Source organism: Podarcis pityusensis (genome assembly GCF_964106645.2).
Source record: "Podarcis pityusensis genome assembly, chromosome: 6".
In the NCBI taxonomy this organism is placed as follows: Eukaryota; Metazoa; Chordata; class Lepidosauria; order Squamata; family Lacertidae; genus Podarcis; species Podarcis pityusensis.
The window spans coordinates 71,500,856-71,518,028 of record NC_138030.1 but is presented as its reverse complement, the minus strand read 5'-3'; the positions used below and the strand labels follow the sequence as shown (position 1 = coordinate 71,518,028).

Here is a 17,173-nt window from a genome sequence, read left to right as displayed (position 1 = left end):
GTGCACATGGTTCTGGCCCTCCCTGATTTATCCTCACATCAACAACCCTGTGAAGCAGGTTAGGCTGAGAGACAGTAACTGGCTCAAAGTTAACTAGTGAGCTTCACAACTTCAGAAATGAGCCGCATTGTGTTCAGTGGAGTGGGGGGTAAGTGTATCTAGAATTGCAGTCTTAAGTGGTTAATTAATCACTAACATGCAGCTCTTATGCCTCTTGATGTGCTTCTTTTTAACACTCACGCCCCCCCCCCCATATTTACAGTGACAACTCTCACTTATTTGTTTTTGAGAATCCTGTTGATGTCCATCCAAAAACATTCATTCCTGCCTTTTCCCCTATGTCTGCCCCCCTGGATCCCATCACCACCCAATTCTGGTTTATTACAGAATTTACCAGACCAGATCTCTGCTTCAGAGCACAGGGTTTTGGGGTCAAACCAGAGTCTTCTCCAAGAATTTTCTGAACTGTGGGTACACATCCCACTCTTTTTCAGGGATCCAGTATCCAGACAACGTAATATGTTCTCAAATCCAGACGATGCCTAGTCTTTCAAGATGGATGTTCAAGCTCTTCTCTGCTATCCAGTGAGGCTAAAAACCTACTTGGAAGCAGTATTCCCAGAATTCTGGGACAAGGGCTGTATTTGTCGTCTAATTTTGCTTTGAAGGTCCTTCCTTCTATAAAAATCTTTCTAATATGCACGTCTGTGTAGCTTCCTTAGTGCCTCTTCGTCACATCATGCTTCCATACGTCAGAATAATACAACCACCACCTACAAAAAACATTAAATTAGGTACCAATCCTCAGCTGGTTCACATCATAAAAATTTGTGCTATGTTCTAAGGCTCTGTGGAGTTAATTTTGCCCATTGAGGGAGCTCGGATGAAGTGGTACTTTTCAAGCCAATTGAAGGACCTACATTATTTCCAGTTAGGGACGTAATGGTGTATCGGTTTGAATTCCATGCTTCATTATGGGCAGAGTCCCTGCCTATACACGTGAGCCTCAAATCCCCTCAAGCCACAGTGACCTTCCCCTGATGTCAGCTGAGGAGGGCAATACTATTTCCTTTGCACAGCAAGAGTCCACATGCCAGTGTGCCGGTATCTCTTTGCCTCATTAATTCTCGATTTGTTATAAAACCCCTTCTTAAAAATGCATATTCCGGTCTTGCTTATACTTCTTAATTTCTCTTTCTCTCTCTAATTGGATTTATGACTACTTTAATTTATTCATCATTTGTTTTCATGTTGGGTTTTTTTTGCAACTGAGTTGCATAATTTTAAAATGTTAGTTTAGATGATTCTGTATAGTGTTCCAAGAGAAAGTTTGTGTGGAAGACTCCATGCAAACGCAAGTTGTTCTGCGTTGTAGTTCAGACACATTTTCCTAGGCCTTTTTCTGAAGCATAAAAAGTTTCTTTGATTATGTTTTATGCTGCTAGTATCAAAATATGCATTATTATTGTTGCTGTTGGTTCTCTGACTTACAAGACTTCTGATTAAGCACTTAACAATATAGAAGGATTGTAAAAAGGCATCATCCCCCCCCAATTTGTCACATGCAGTACTGTTTCTGTTCTGCTGCAGTTGGTCTTCCGACAAAAACTGTGTTATTTGTCTGCTGCAGCAAAATTACATAACCAGTGCAATTTATATAATTATCTGAATACCTTGCCATTGCGTCATCACACCCCATTCATTTCAAAGCAAAGGAAATGCAGTGCAAATTGGAGTATGGGTGTGTCATCAATTACTGAAAGCAACTGTGAATACCAATCAGCTGCTGGATTAATTTCCATTCTGGACAGGTGATGAAAAAGTGAATAATTTCCACACCTCCTTCCATTTTTGTCAGAATTCTCTGACATCCCTATAGTGTACACAATTCACCCATGTAATTCATGTAACACAACTGTGCCTGAATGCTTGAGGCTTAACATTTGTGTGGTTATATTAAGATCAGCTGCCACACATTATGATAAGAGTCTTATTTGGCCATGTAGTATGAGGAGGGAATCTGCTATGATGCTTTTGGTTTTTTGCACATGAGTCATACATATGGGCAACAGAATGGACATCTCATCCATGTTCCTTTTGCATGTATTCATCCATAAGCCTGTTCAACCTCATGTCCATATTAATCGCTATTTTAAAAAGGGAAAAGTTGCACTAAAAGATTGCATTTTCATATATGTATACTTCTAAATTTCTAGATTTGATTTCAAAATTTGCATTTTCATATGTGTTTTGATAGGTATAAACTGCCAAGAATATCATTCTGAAAAAATGTGAAACCAAGTAGATAGCTAAGTTCTCATACAATGGCAATTGTTTCATCAGTGGAAGCATTTCAACTTCCCAGATAGAATTATCCACGCTCTCCTCCCCCATGTGCTGTTCAGGGGGTTCTCCCACCCCCTTGGGTCAATAATGGGGAGGGAGGGAGAGAGGAACCAGTGTTAGAAACTGAGATATGAAAGCCAGGAGCTAAATGGCACCTTAAACTGAGGTTATGGGCGCAACAACGGGATGTCCAGGCATGCTTTTTTTATAACAAGAATACAAAGCTGAAAATGAATGAGCGGCAGCTAAAATATTGTGTTCATTTTTCACATGGTCTAGTCTTCCTCTGCCCACCCCCCTAATATTCTTAAGAGGGTCTCTTCTCCGGTCTTCAGGGAGTAGCTGGAAGTGGGGAGGCAGAAAAAGGTCCTCCTTTCCTTCCACTCTGCAGTGTTAATCTGAAATCTTAGGCGCAGTACTGCGCCCAGAGTTCAGAAACGGCTCGCGCTAATGAAATTCCCTGTGGCAAAATGCGGCTAGAATAGTGGGAGTTTCAAACACTGAGAGGGACCCTACTGCACTAGCAGAAGTCATTGCATTGGCTTCTACTAGTGGCGTAGTTAGTTGAATCCTGCCTGTTCACCAGAGAGGTGCATAACAGCTCAGTTTGTATTAGAATTCACAAAGATCAAACTCTTCAAACATCCTTAACTAGAAGTATTTGTTTCTGTTTATTTATAAGATTCCTTCCTTACCATTCTGAAACTTACACGCCACTCAATATGGCTTAAAATCCCATTCACAATTAATCAATAACATACAAGAAAAGGGGGGGAACGGCAGGCAAGATGGATAAAAACGTTATTGAACAAATCCTTATTTAGGTTAACTAAACATTCTCACTAACCGTCAGAAAAAAAGAGAGGGGCATTTGAATCTCAACAGGCAAGGTGTCCCATAATCCAGGTACAACTATGGAAACGACCCCTTCTCTGGATCCATTAAGTGAGAATGAGCAGTGGTAAAGAATGATGGGACTTGTAGTCCAGAAACATCAGAACTGCCCTTGGTTTGGAGAAGGGAGCAGTTTTGTAAGGGTAAAACTTAAGATGGCAGGATGGGAACAGAGGAGAGGGAGTTCCTTCACAACTGAGAGGGTTAGCTTGTAATCAGAGGAAATTATTTTATCAGGGAAATGAATTCCTTTTAGTTCTTTCCACCCCCAAACTGTATTTTTGTGGGCCTATTTGCATGCAATTTAGCAGACACTCTGGAGGGGTTAGTTTGCCTAAAATTCCATCCACTTCTGTCAAAAGGAAACAAGTTACAGCTGTGTGTTGTTTTATTTGCCAATAGTGAATGGGAGGTGGGGGAAAGTGGACTTGAAGAGAGCTATCAGGTTTCCTCTTGATCTTATCTTCTGTAGGAGAAGCATACATGTCTCTTTCAGGCATTCCTCATTGGATTTGGTTTCCTATTCTTTCTCTTCAATATCCCAGATTTCAGAAATGAAGATGCTATTGTGCAGCTCCCATGCATTTCAACAGAGCTTGTGCAGAAGTTCATCCCGGTGGGGATCGTGTCCTGAGCTAACCCATTTAACAACATGCAAGGGTAAAAGCTCTTCTCCGGTGTTGCCCAGGGGACCCCCTGATTGCTATCAAGACTCATGGAACAGGCTCAAGAGTATGTTTCTCGTCATGAGAAGCACAAACATTTTGAAAGCCTTTTTCTTTGCAATGCCGAAAAGCCTTCAAACAATGTTAACGTGGCACGATAATCATACTGACAATGGTTTGTAATAGTTTGCCAAAGTTTTTGTGTAACATAAACTAGGAATCCATATTGCTCATGTAACCCTGTGCCAGGATTCTTTTGTCTTTCAAGTGTCAACTCACATTCTGAACAAAATCACATTGCAGTAAACTTGTGTTAATTGATACATTATGGACTTGGAGGTTTTTCTCCTTAAAAAACACTCAAAAAAACCTTCATTAGCTTCGCTGAGGAAGCCATGCCTCTCCTCTACCTATAAAAAGAATGCAAAAAGACATGTTCTCAATGAATAGGGCAGATTTTTTTTTAATTGCTGGTTTACACTTAACTGTCAAAAGGAAAATTGCAAATGCCCCAAGATCTTCATCCAGGTGCTTGTTGCAAGTCTCATAACAAAATTTTCTAGGTTGGGGGGCAAGGAAATGGGAAGCTGACACCCAGCCAATACACACACCTGCATAACATTCTCATCCACTGAAATTTTCAAAGGGGCGGGGGGGCCTTGAGAGAGGCTATGGGGAAGGAAGTTCCTTGTATTAAAGACTACATAATTAGGATTCAGGAACACCAAAATGATGCCCAGCTGTATCCAAACTGAGACAAAAACCTGCTCCTTGACCTCAGGAGCTCTCATGAAAAAATTGGGCATGCTATGTCAAAATGTGTGCGAATTCTTAGAGAACAGACAAAGAATTCTGCCAGTTTCCAAAATAGAAAAAGGACAGCTCCTCCCCTCAAGTTTACCATCTGAAAGTCAAGGCACAAAAGGAAAGGGGGATGGGAGGGAGGAGGAAAAAGGGGAAGTTGGAATTATTGTGACTAGCAGCTGGAATGAAAGGATTCAAGGAGTTCAAAGTTACAGATCTCTTAGATGAGCCAATGAAGAGATAAGAGATGATGATGAAGAAGAAGAGTTTGGATTTGATGTCCCGCTTTATCACTACCCGAAGGAGTCTCAAAGTGGCTAACATTCTCCTTTCTCTTCCTCCCCCACAACAAACACTCTGTGAGGTGAGTGAGGCTGAGAGACTTCAGAGAAGTGTGACTAGCCCAAGGTCACCCAGCAGCTGCATGTGGAGGAGCGGAGACGCGAACCTGGTTCCCCAAATTACGAGTCTACTGCTCTTAACCACTACACCACTACCCATCACTCCTTGGTGGAATGACTGCTGGTAGACAACAGCAAAAGAAAAAACACTTTCCAAATATTAAGAGTTCAATAATGTTATAGCACACAGATGCAATAAAAAGGGTAAGTAATGCATTAACCTATTCCAATTAAGAATACTGTACGTGTGTAATCCTGCAAAGATTTCTCAATTGCCTCGTATTTAAAATTGAAACAAGGGGTTTAGTTTTAATGGAAGACACTGGGCCATTTCCACTTGGTCCTCCCATTTGAGTTGATAGTGGGGAGGCCACCTGGGTGGGTCTGCTGGGGTTAACAGCTGAAATCTGCTTTGTTCCAAGAAGAAGCTTTTAACCTAATGGGCCCTGCCACCCATGTTGCTTCAGCACGATGGTGTCAGAAGTGGTGAGAGCATAAGAAGACATCTGCCTGGCACGTGCTTCCATGGGCTCCTCCAGGGAACACCAATTCTTCCACACATTTCTGGAGCACTCAAGGGTTTTCCTCACTCCGCTGTGTCTGGTTTATAATGGTACAATTGGGTGAATGACATCAGAACCCATATCAGCAGAGGCCCTCGTAGAAAGAAAGTTAAGACACTTCTAAGGGATTTCCCCCACCTTTCGATGTTTTTAGCCAATGAGTGAAATCAGAGCTGTGATTGATGAGTGATTTCTTTGGACAACCAGCCTATAGGAATCCCTGGGTCTCCAAAGAGCTTTCTACTTCCCTTTAGTGCTCTATTCTTTCGTGCTTCTCATTTTTTTCAGTCCTTGGGATCTCTGCAGTTTGTCCTTCATTGTGGGCCTATTCAGCTATGCATTCTCAACATCTGATGACGTCTGCATCGTGGTCACTTGTTTGCATAGATGAGCCATCACAGATCAACTTATCTCCATCCCATTGTGCAGTTTGTTGGGTGGAATCAGTGTACACATCCAGCTGTGGGAAGAGGGGGGGGGGGAAACCTGATGAGAGAAGCCAGATGAACTGAACCAGCTTCATCCCTAAGTAAAAAGTCATGATGGGCTGCCTATGGCTTCCCTTTGAGAACCCTCACATACATACTTGGAGCTAACTTTTGGAAGCTGAGACCCTGGGTTCATTCCCTTGGAGGTCCCAACCATCTAATGCCAGCCTTGATGGAATAAGTCAGGACAATGCCTTTATATAGATCCCTAGTCACCAGCTGTGGTTTATGGTCATATAAGAGTCCGCTGATTCCCAGGAGTTACTACAGGAGCAAAATGCTATTCCGAGAAGTGTAGCTCACCGGTTAGGCTTCTCTCGTGACAGCAAACTACCGCTCTAATTTTCGTTTGTTCTGTCCCAGTCTCCTAACAGATTGCATTTCTCCCCGTCTCCTTCCTTCACTCTCTATCGCCCTGTTATTATTCTTTCCCTTTAAAGCGATTAATACCTTTCAAGAAATGGACTTGTGTGCTGATTCAACTTTTCTGAGTGCTAATATATGGAGTCCACAGTACGGAGAACCTGCCGCATCCTGATGGGACCTGATGTACAGCTGCAGTTATCTCCAGTTCCCGCCGTTTGTGGGGCCTCATACTTATCACGCCGCGCTTGGTGCAAGGAGGCGCTGCGAGGTGAATGAAATCAATTGTTCAAGGAGTTAAAGGACCTGCAATTTCAGATTAATCCTTCCTGTTAACAATGCTTGTGATGCTAGAAAGTCAACACACAAGGCCTGCTGCCCAGGGGAGGCAGGAATGTATATTCTCTGACGAAAATATCCAGCGCTTTCTTTTTCCTAGGAAAAGAGGTGCTGTAACTTGTCATGAACACCTCCCTTATTCTCTTAGAATGGCAACAGCGCCAACCTGAGAGGTGCCGAAACTGAGTTCCGGTGAGTTCTGCCAGAAGCAAAGCCCTGAGGGCATCCAATTCCATACCCTCCAACATTTCTCTGATGCAAATAGGGTTGTCCTACCATACGCTCCAACATCTCTCCAATGAAAATAGGGACATGCTAAGGAAAAGAGGGACATTCCGGGATCAAATCAGAAACCGGGACAGCTTCTGTGAATCTGGGGCTGTCCCTGGAAAATAGGGGTGCATGGAGGGTGTGGGAATGTGGTAACTGGTGGGATATATGTGTTTGTTTGTGTGTGTTGAGTGGGGAGGGTTGTTGTCAGTAGCAGGTAAAGTATTCAACAAACCCAATGTTTTCAGACAGAGGCCCATCAGAGGATATCGCAATAAAACCATAAATGTAAGAATTTATAGTGGACAGGAGCAGAGAGAGCGGTGTTCCTGCTAGGGCAGCAATGGGGTGAGGCAGGGAGGTGGTGGCTTTCGGCACACTGGCAGAGCCAATCTGGCACTTCTGCCACTGTGCCTGATCTGCCCCAACCTTGCCACTGACCTGCCTCACCACCCCAGTATTAGGCAGAGATGCTGCTGCCAGGAGGCCAGCAGGTCTGCAGTGAAACCCCTTTCTAGCTGGTCACTACAGTGCTATCTTGGGTTACAGATGCTTCAGGTTACATACGCTTCAGGTTACAGACTCTGCTAACCCAGAAATAGTACCTCGGGTTAAGAACTTTGCTTCAGGATGAGAACAGAAATCACACGTTGGCAGCCAGACGCCAGCGGGAGGCCCCATTAGCTAAAGTGGTACCTCAGGTTAAGAACAGTTTCAGGTTAAGAACGGACCTCCAGAACGAATTAAGTTCTTAACTCGAGGTACCACTGTACTGAGAATGGATTACAGTATATAATGAGATTTAAAAGATTCCCGAGAAAACCCAAAGCTTTTCTTTTAGGAATTCTAGATAATGATGCACCAAAAGAGTTGGTTAGCTTATTCATGTATATAACGACAGCAGCAAGAATATTGTATGCCCAAAGATGGAAAGAAGAGGAGGTTCCAACAAATGAAGAATGGCTTTCGAAAACGATGGAGTATGCGGAACTGGCGAGATTAACAGCAAAGATTAGAGACTGAAATGATGGGGGGGGGATCCTTGAGGACTGGGGACTTTTTATTGATTATCTAAATAACTACTGTAGTGAAATGAAAACGCAAGCAGGATTTGAAATACGAGAAATACCATTAATTATTAAGATAAAAAGTTTAAAATGGATGTATTGAATATTAAGTGTGAAATATGTGCAGTGTTTAAGGATAAAGATGGAAACTATGGAATGGGGGATGGGGAGTCAATGGATAAAGTAATTTCTGTAAAAAAATTTTTGTAAAACATCAATAAATAAGTTTTTTTAAAAAATAAAATAAAAATGGATTACACTCTGGCGCAGAAATCACTCTTCCAAGAGGCAAAACTGATGTATTCCACATTTAGGCCTGGTGCACGTGTGATGCCAGTCTGTCTCTTAAATGGACACTGGAACTGTTTTGCAAACCATGGCAAACGAAGGAAATCCTGATAAGCATGAATCGTAACTAGGGTCCATGGAGACATATTGCCATATCAAGGACTGGCTGGAGATGTTTTGCTGCCTGGGACAAATGGAAAGATAGCCCCTTCATCCATTCCCCACCCCCAAAAAAATTCCATGAGGAAAAGATGACTGGCCTGGCCTTTGAATCCCCCTTCAACACTGGTGACAGGATAGCATCCTCTCGTACATCTGTAGGTGACTAGCAGAGGAGCCAGCTTCTCCAGAGGATTGCGGGGTCCATTGGCTACCCTGCTATACCTAGTGAAATCTGGCAACGGCAGGCAGGAAGAGGGGGTGGATGTAAAGGGTCAGAGAGCTCACAGTCCCCTCTCAGTGGTTCACATATTAGCAGCAATGCATTTGGACCAGACCTATTTGTGAGAAAGAAGCAGCTGCACTTATTTTCTTATTGTCCCACATTATGCATTTAAAAGTCTCTCAATAAGATCTTTGTGTAGGTGGTGGAGGAGGGGGAAGCAGGATTTTAGATCGTATCTGTCAATGAAATCTACCCAATATGCACCAGCTATCATTCTTTGTTGCCAAATGTACATATGCAATTACCTTTTAGAGATTTTTGTTGTCTATTAACATGACGATTGTCAATTTTTTTTTTTTTAGGTTGTGCAAAAATAATGTTTATGTAAAAGGAGAAAATCTCTAATCATACACATAACATTAACCCAGACATTTATGCTGCTATTACAATACATCTGAGATGTGTTAAATTTCCATTTTTGTATATACTTGGGGAAGTGCTTTTGCACTCACACTCCTCACAGATCCACAAATACAATAATCTGGGATAAATACAATCTGAACTCTCTTTCTGTTGTTGTGAGGAAATGTTTCATAGTGCTCAATATGCCTACAGCTGCTTCTAAGGAAGTTTATAAAGAGGGAAAGTGGTTTAGCATCTTTAGTTTTGGGCTCAACCTCTTGGGTTGATAACTTTTTTTGTACATTTTTTTTGGGGGGGGATTTAATACATATACATAAATGTGAGGGTTGACCTTTCCTTTTCTGAATAAGTCTCTTTCTGCTGCGGTCCAGAATTACTTCATGCCGTCTGGGCGTCTGTCTGGTATATTGCTTCTATAATATGGTGACAAAGAACAGTCTCAGGCTCCGTTTGTTTCTCATTTTCCTCAGACTCCTCCATCTTTGTGACAGAAGCAGCTTGACTGAAACTTCGTGAAAGGTACTGTTTGGAAATATACACATAAACAAAGTGCAAACTGACAAGAAAGAGACAACAACTTCTCAAACCCTCCAAGTGTCCCTATTTTCCAGGGACAGTCCCGGATTTACAGAAGCCATCCCAGTTTCTGATTACTTCTCAAAATGACCTGCTTTTCCTCAGGACATCCTTATTTTCATTAGAGAAATGTTGGTGGGTATGGAGTTATGTGACCCCCCAGAGCCAAGGAGATTTTTAATGTTGAATGTTTTATTGTGGTTTTTATATATGTTGGAAGCCTCCCGGAGTGGCTTGGGGAACCCAGCCAGATGCATGGGGCACAAATAATGAAATAGTTATACACACACACACACACACACACACACACACACACGACGTCCTTATTTTCATTGGATAAATGTTGGAGGGTATGAGAACATAATAAGAGCCTGCTGGATCAGACCCATGAGAACCATCCCGTTCTCACAGTGACCAGATGCCTGTGGGAAACTGTCGATCAGGACTTGAGCACAAGAGCTCTGGGCCCTCCTGTTGTTTCCAGCAACTGGTATTCAGAAGGTAACCTCTGACTGTCGGCTGCTGAGATAAATTTGCTCCCCCATGATAATATGACAGCAACAATCACAGATAACAATGACTCTCAAAGTGAACCATTCACAGTGGGAACAGGTGTTAAACAGAGTTGTGTTATTGCCCCAACTCTATTTATTATTTTCGTTGCCATGATCCTACACATTGTCGAAGGGAAACTCCCCCTGGGGTAGAAATCATATATCAAACAGATGGAAAGCTCTTTAACTTGAGTAGACTGAAAGCAAAGAATAACTTCCATCATAGAGCTTCAATATGCTGGTGACAGCATGGTGTGTGCACACTCAGAGGATGATCTCCAAACCATCCTGAATATCTTTGCTCAACATCCAAAAAAACCAAAGAACTGCATCAACAAGCACAAAACAACCCTGCTGCAGTGCCACAAATCCAACTCAATAGTATATAGTTGGAAAGTGTTGAACACTTCTCCTACCTAGCCAGTTACCTTTCCACAAGGACCGACATTGATGCTGAAATCCAGCATTGCCTGAGCTTAGCAAGTGCAGGTTTCTCCCAGTTGAAGGGCAGAGTGTTTGGGGACCAGGACAATTGCAGGGCACCAAAATGCTTGTTTACAAAGTTATTGTACTAACAACTTTACTGTATGCCTGTGAAACATGGACCACTTATAAACACCATCTCCAGCTCCTTGAAATATTCCATCAATGGTGTCTCTAAAAAATGTTACATGTCACTTGGGAAGACAGGCAAACTATTACCAGTGTACTGGAAGAAGCAAAGATCACCCATGTCGAAGCAATAATTCTTCAACATCAACTTTGTTGGACTGGTCATGGTGTTCAAATGCCTGATTATCGTCTTCCAAAGTAAATACTCTATTCCAAACTTAAAAATGGAAAGTGTAATGCTGGTGGTCAACAAAAGAGGTTTAAAGACTTTCTCAAGGCAATTCTGAAAAAAAGTAGTATAAACACCAACAATTGGGAAACTGGCCTGTGAGTGCTCCAGTTGGAGAACAGCCTTTATCAAAGGTGTCATGGACTTTGAAGGCACTTGAACTCAGGACGAAAGGGAGAAGCGTGCTAAGAGTAAAGCGCATTTGGCAAACCCTCGCCATGATCAACTCCTGCCCGGAAACCTATGTCCCCACTGTGGAAGGACATGTGGATCCAGAACTGGCCTCCACAGACTCACTGTTAAAACCGTGTTCATAGAAGCCAGTCTTAGTTGTCTATGAGTGATCGCCAAAGAAGAAGAGGTCTCTGACTGTGGAGGCAGACCATAGCCATCATGGCTAGTAGTCACTGGTAGCTTTCTCCTCCATGAATTTGTCCAATCTGTGCACTCAGGGGGCACCAAGCTGATGATTCTAACCTTTGCTGCTTTACAGGGGTGCTTGTTTTCTTATCCTTCTCTCTAAAAAATACACCTTTTCTGTTTCTGCCTGACAATGCTGCTTATAAGCCCAGGTAATAAAACCTTCTGTTTACTGTAATGCGGATGCTTCCTAATTTCAAAATGTATTTATGATTTATTCCTATTTTCTCAGCTGGCATAAAAGCCCTTAGATATACTTGACTCCCATAGGGCACAGCAACTTGCAGTTCCCTCCACCCTTCCCTCTCTAGCTGACACTGGGTATATTTGTAATTATTGTTTTTCATAAAATGAAGTCATTTATGCTTTAGAGTTTCATAAACATAACAAGCTGTACAATTTTATGTGTTAAATTATTATACACAATACATTTCATGTTCAAGAAGTCATAAAGTTAAGTAGAGGTTTGATAAGTATTGCATATATTTCACACACACACACCCCCACACTTCTGCTTATTCCCCCTCCAACAACAGAAAAACACATTTTCCCTACAATATTTTCAAACATTTTAGTCTTTCCATAAATCCCCATCAGCTAGACTGGTAGGGAAGTGGAACGGGAGTAAATTCTATATGTGGCACAAGCACACAACACAAATCCATACAGCACAGGGTCCGTAGATACGCAACACTGCAAAATTGCGTCAGATATGAGATACCATTGTTGTCTCCACTGCCATGGGAGTCTTCAGAACAGCGCAGTTGTGATCAACAGCCATTCACTTACATAGGAGGAAATTAGTCTTTCTGACTGGTGTATAGTTATTTTGTCAAACATTCGCAAATGGGGACATTAACATTTCAAAGGAGGCAACATGGATCTGCTCCCATCCCAGTGCCAAAGTGGGCAGGCAAATCTATCAATTTTAGTTTCTAATTTTTCCAATCTTATGTTCAGTTTCTCCACATTTTCACATCAGTTTGAAATTATTTTTAATAGTCCAAATGAAAATTCATCAATTTTACAGCAAATTTCTCTGAATATACACATTTGGGTTTGCAATTTTGCTTAATGCACACATTTTTGCAAAGGAGTTTTCCATAATAGCATGTGTTACTACTGTGTGTTATTTTCACTATATGTATACATTATTTTTTTTTGCACAATTTATCCTAGTGTTGCATTTTTGTACTTGGCTAGAGGCTGGCACTACAAAATTTCAAAGCGCAGCTGTGTTTTGTTTCATGTATTGTTTCTGAAAGTGAAAATTTGGTAGGTTCGGCTTTAAATGCAGACAGAATAAAACTTATTCCCCACCACTCATTTTTATATTACAGTTTACTAGTTCCATAGTACTCAGTGAGAGCCCAAGAGAATGGAGTCTGTCTACAGGGGTCCAGAACTATCATGGGCACTACAGAATGATCATTTCACAGAAATTAGTGATGCTCAGAACCCCCACCCAAAAATGGGCAACCAAACTAAGGCCCCCAAATAAATAAAACACAGACAAAAAGGGACCCACCCCAAAAATGATAGGTGTCCCTCCCTGGAAACAACAACAAAAGCACTCCAAACCCTTCAAAATTTAAAAAAACTAGAGGAGGCAGGGGGTACCAATATTCCCTTGGGTGCCACACTTGGAACCCCAGATCTACATAGTTCTACCTTGGTGTTGGTCACACCAGAGCATGACAAAGAGATGGAAGGCTTTGAAACAGGCACTCTTCAGACCGTAAATGATTTCTCGCATTGTTGTCTAAGATCAGAAAGAACGAATTGGAACAAATGAGGGAAATTGCCACGAGATGCATCATACTTCCTTCCGGACACCTCCAGTAAAAGTGTTTAGAACTTGGCTCTTTTGAAAGGAGAATGTTACCACGTTTTGCAGGTAAGATGCTGCCATCTCCCAAAAAGAAAAGAGGTGCTCTGACCTTGTGGTGTGCTGACAGTACCCAAAATAGCTGCTGATCCAGGTGGTCCTGGAGGATGAAAGCTGACTTCCAGTCCAAAGGACATGCTGTGTGCCTGGTGCAGAGGCTGGTTAGAGGACGCAATCAATCAGCTTAGCTGGTAATAGTGGATTCCTGCTGAGATAAAAAAAATATATGGGGGAATCAGATAAAAGCATATTTTAAAACTGCTGTGTTTGAGACAGCATAGTTAGGCCTCGGATTTTTAAAACCACAGTGGCTGCAAAGGGAGGTGTCCCCCCACTTTTTTGCTTCGAAAGAGGGCTGCCCTTTTAAGTAGGGGAATGTGGGTGACATTTCTGGCATGGCAGTCTGACCTGAGAAGTTTGCATTGGCACCCTCTGGGTTGTAACTGGACTCTGCATAAACAAAGCACTTCAGTTTCCAAGGCTGCCATACCTTGAAGTTCATAAACATCAACATTCATCACCCTCCCTGCGCACACCCAAATGAAAAGAATCTGTATATGCGGGCATGCTTATAAGTGGGTGTGCGTGTGTGATCACCAGCACAATCTTGAAAAGCAAAAATGAAAAGTGCTCTCCTCCTTGCAAACATGATTAAGCACCACACAGCACATAAATCCAGGTAATGGAAAATGTTCAGCAACAACAAATCTTAATGAACTGGGAATGTTTACTCCAGATCCAGCCAGCCCTCCTAAGAAATGATACCCGCTTTGGAACAAACTTGGCGATGCTTTCAGAGAGCCAGGTGGGGCCCGAGCCAGGATGGTGGCAATGGAATGTCTGGGAGAGGCACTGGACCCGCTGAAGAATATTCCTTTCCAAGTCCCTTCTCTGAATGTTGTGGTTTTTAACAAAGAAACCACCACACCCTACTTCAAAGCAGTTCACATACAAAGGAGCGCAGGAAGCTGTCTTCGGCAGAGTTGGCCCATCTATCTCAGCATGTCGGTCTATCTCAGTATGGTCTACAAAGACTCTTAGAGGCTCTCCAGGATTTTAGGCAGGGTTCTCTCCTGGCCCTACCTGGGGATGCCCAGGATTGAACCTGAGACCTTCTGCAAGCAAAGCAGATGCTCTATCACTGAGCTAGAGCCCTTCCACAAGACCTTCCCATAGGGTTATTTTACCAATGCCTGGCTGTTTGTGAAGGCCCTTGCTCCTTCTTGCAATAGCAGAATGCTAATGTTTTTTAATCAAAAAAGCTAAGATCATGGCCTCTGGTCCCATCACCTCCTGGCAAATAGAAGGGGAAGAAATGGAAGCAGTGAGAGGTTTTACTTTCTTGGGCTCCATGATCACTGCAGATGGTGACAGCAGTCATGGAATTAAAAAATGCCTGCTTCTTGGGAGAAAGGTGATGGCAAACCTAGACAGAAGAGACATCACCTTGCCAAGAAAGGTCTGTATAGTTAAAGCTATGGTTTTCCCAGTAGTGATGTATGGAAGTGAGAGCTGGACCATAAAGAAGGCTGATCGCCGAAGAATTGATGCTTTTGAATTGTGGTGCTGGAGGAGACTATTGACAGTCCCATGGACTGCAAGAAGATCAAACCTATCCATTCTGAAGGAAATCAGCCCTGAGTGCTCACTGGAAGGACAGATCGTGAAGCTGAGGCTCCAATACTTTGGCCACCTCATGAGAAGAGAAGACTCCCTGGAAAAGACCCTGATGTTGGGAAAGATGGAGGGCACAAGGAGAAGGAGACAACAGATGACAAGAGGTTGGACAGTGTTCTCGAAGCTACGAACATGAGTTTGACCAAACTGCGGGAGGCAGTGGAAGACAGGAGTGCCTGGCCTGCTCTGGTCCTAGGGTCACGAAGAGTCGGACATGACTAAATAACAGCAACAAATGTTTTTGAAAGGACTTATATGTGCTCCGCCTCAGCTGGTATGGGGACCTGCACACGCTGAAGTAAATAGAACATAGGAAGCTGCCTTTTATGGAGTCATACCACTAGTCTATCTACTGACTGGCTCTCCAGGTCTTGAGGGCTGAGTCTTTCCCAGCCCTGCCTGGTGATTGAAGCTGGGGCCTCTGCATGTGCTCTACCACTGAGGTAACTTACAGCCAGAGCGATTTTTTCATCAGGAACTCGCTGGAACTCAGTTCCAGCACTTCTCAGGTGGGCGCCAGTGCTATTATAAGAGAACAAGTGAGGCGTTCATGGTGTGTTCCGGTATCTTCTTTTCTAGAAAAATAGCACTGCCTACAGCCCTTTCCCACCCAGCTGAAACAGACCTGTAGAAGCCTACTGCAATGCACGTAATGTCTTGAGATGGACACAGGTTACAATCCTTTACCTTCAAACTAGGAAAGAAGGGGAAAGCATAGGTAGGATTAGAGTTCGTATGGCAGTATTCTGAGTAGCCACTTCTTAGGGGTCTTAAAAAAATTAATCAGACTGATTGAACAACCTATTCAAATCTATCTACATATTTCTCATGTTATAGTAATCCAGTGTTGATGTTTTCCCTCCAAAACAGGAGACAGCCAACATGGTGTTCTCCTTGTTAGTCGCTGGCCATGCCGGCTGAGAGTGATGGGAGCTGCAATCCAATGGCATCTAGAGACCATCACATTGGTTATCCCTGTGCTAAACCATATTACTTTGATTTATTCATTTATAAAGGTATTTAGATACTGCTATTTCCAATAAATAAACAGGGCAATGTACATTTTTAAAGCATCAAAAGCAGTCCAGAACAATTATTTTGCAAGTGACCTCCTTGTGTTTCATTTTGAATGGAGATAAGAGGTGGTTCTACCATGTAATCATTTATCATCTCAGTAGTGTTTTTATAATGTCACCTTTGATAGCAAATGCAGTGGAGTCCTGAACATGGCGGGGAGGCGGGGGGAATTCAGCTGCTTTCTGGTTAGCGGTGTTGAACAGGATGAATAGAAAATGTTGAAACTTTCTCCAGCGCTGCCCTTTAGGGAATTTTTGCCCCTTTAAAAACAAAACAAAGTTGATTCAAAGCCTAATGTGTGTAAAAGCAAGTGTTAATGGTGCTTCTTTCAAAATGTATGAGCAGCAGAGGATTGGAAATTGAGCAGGATTAGGCTGCATTAGAGAAAATGCAGTAAAGTTGAGGAGTATTAAAGGAAACAGTGTATTGTTATCGGCCAGCTCCAGGGTGTGAATCTGAAGAAGGGCAGTCATAACTAGTTGGAAAGTATGGATGTGAGCCGAGTGCTGCTTCTAGCCTGCTGGCATTTTGTGGGTAGGGCTGAATCGTGAAATGGAAGACTGATGGCATGCAATTGAAGTAGATTTTGCAATTTTCTTTCTGAGGATATTTCACCCCTCCTATTGCAAGAATCTGCTGATGTTTCAGAAAGGGGGGAGTCTGAGTGTTATCTGTGTATAGATAAGGTCGCTGCTCATGCAGCTGTAACAGTCATTGCAGTCCAGCGTCTCCATTTAGTCTGTAGTTAGTTTGTATAGTAGCTGTAGAGAATAAAATAAGTTATTCTACAGAAGCTGTCGTTCGTGTGGTTCATGCTCTGCTGTGCTCTGCTGACTACTGGAAG

The 17,173-nt window shown here is 42.6% G+C and overlaps 1 long non-coding RNA gene across 2 annotated transcripts; it reads right to left on the bottom strand.

Moving 5' to 3' along the window:
• Window positions 1-5,710: 5,710 nt before the first annotated feature.
• Window positions 5,711-13,875, bottom strand: LOC308478801. Of its 2 annotated transcripts, none has more exons than XR_013987290.1 (3): window positions 13,628-13,875; window positions 6,612-6,788; window positions 5,711-6,133 (listed from the first exon to the last, which is right to left on the bottom strand). It is a non-coding gene; the product is annotated as an uncharacterized lncRNA (long non-coding RNA). The 2 variants fall into 2 exon arrangements; XR_013987291.1 differs by lacking the exon at window positions 13,628-13,875 and adding an exon at window positions 13,359-13,470.
• Window positions 13,876-17,173: the final 3,298 nt, after the last annotated feature.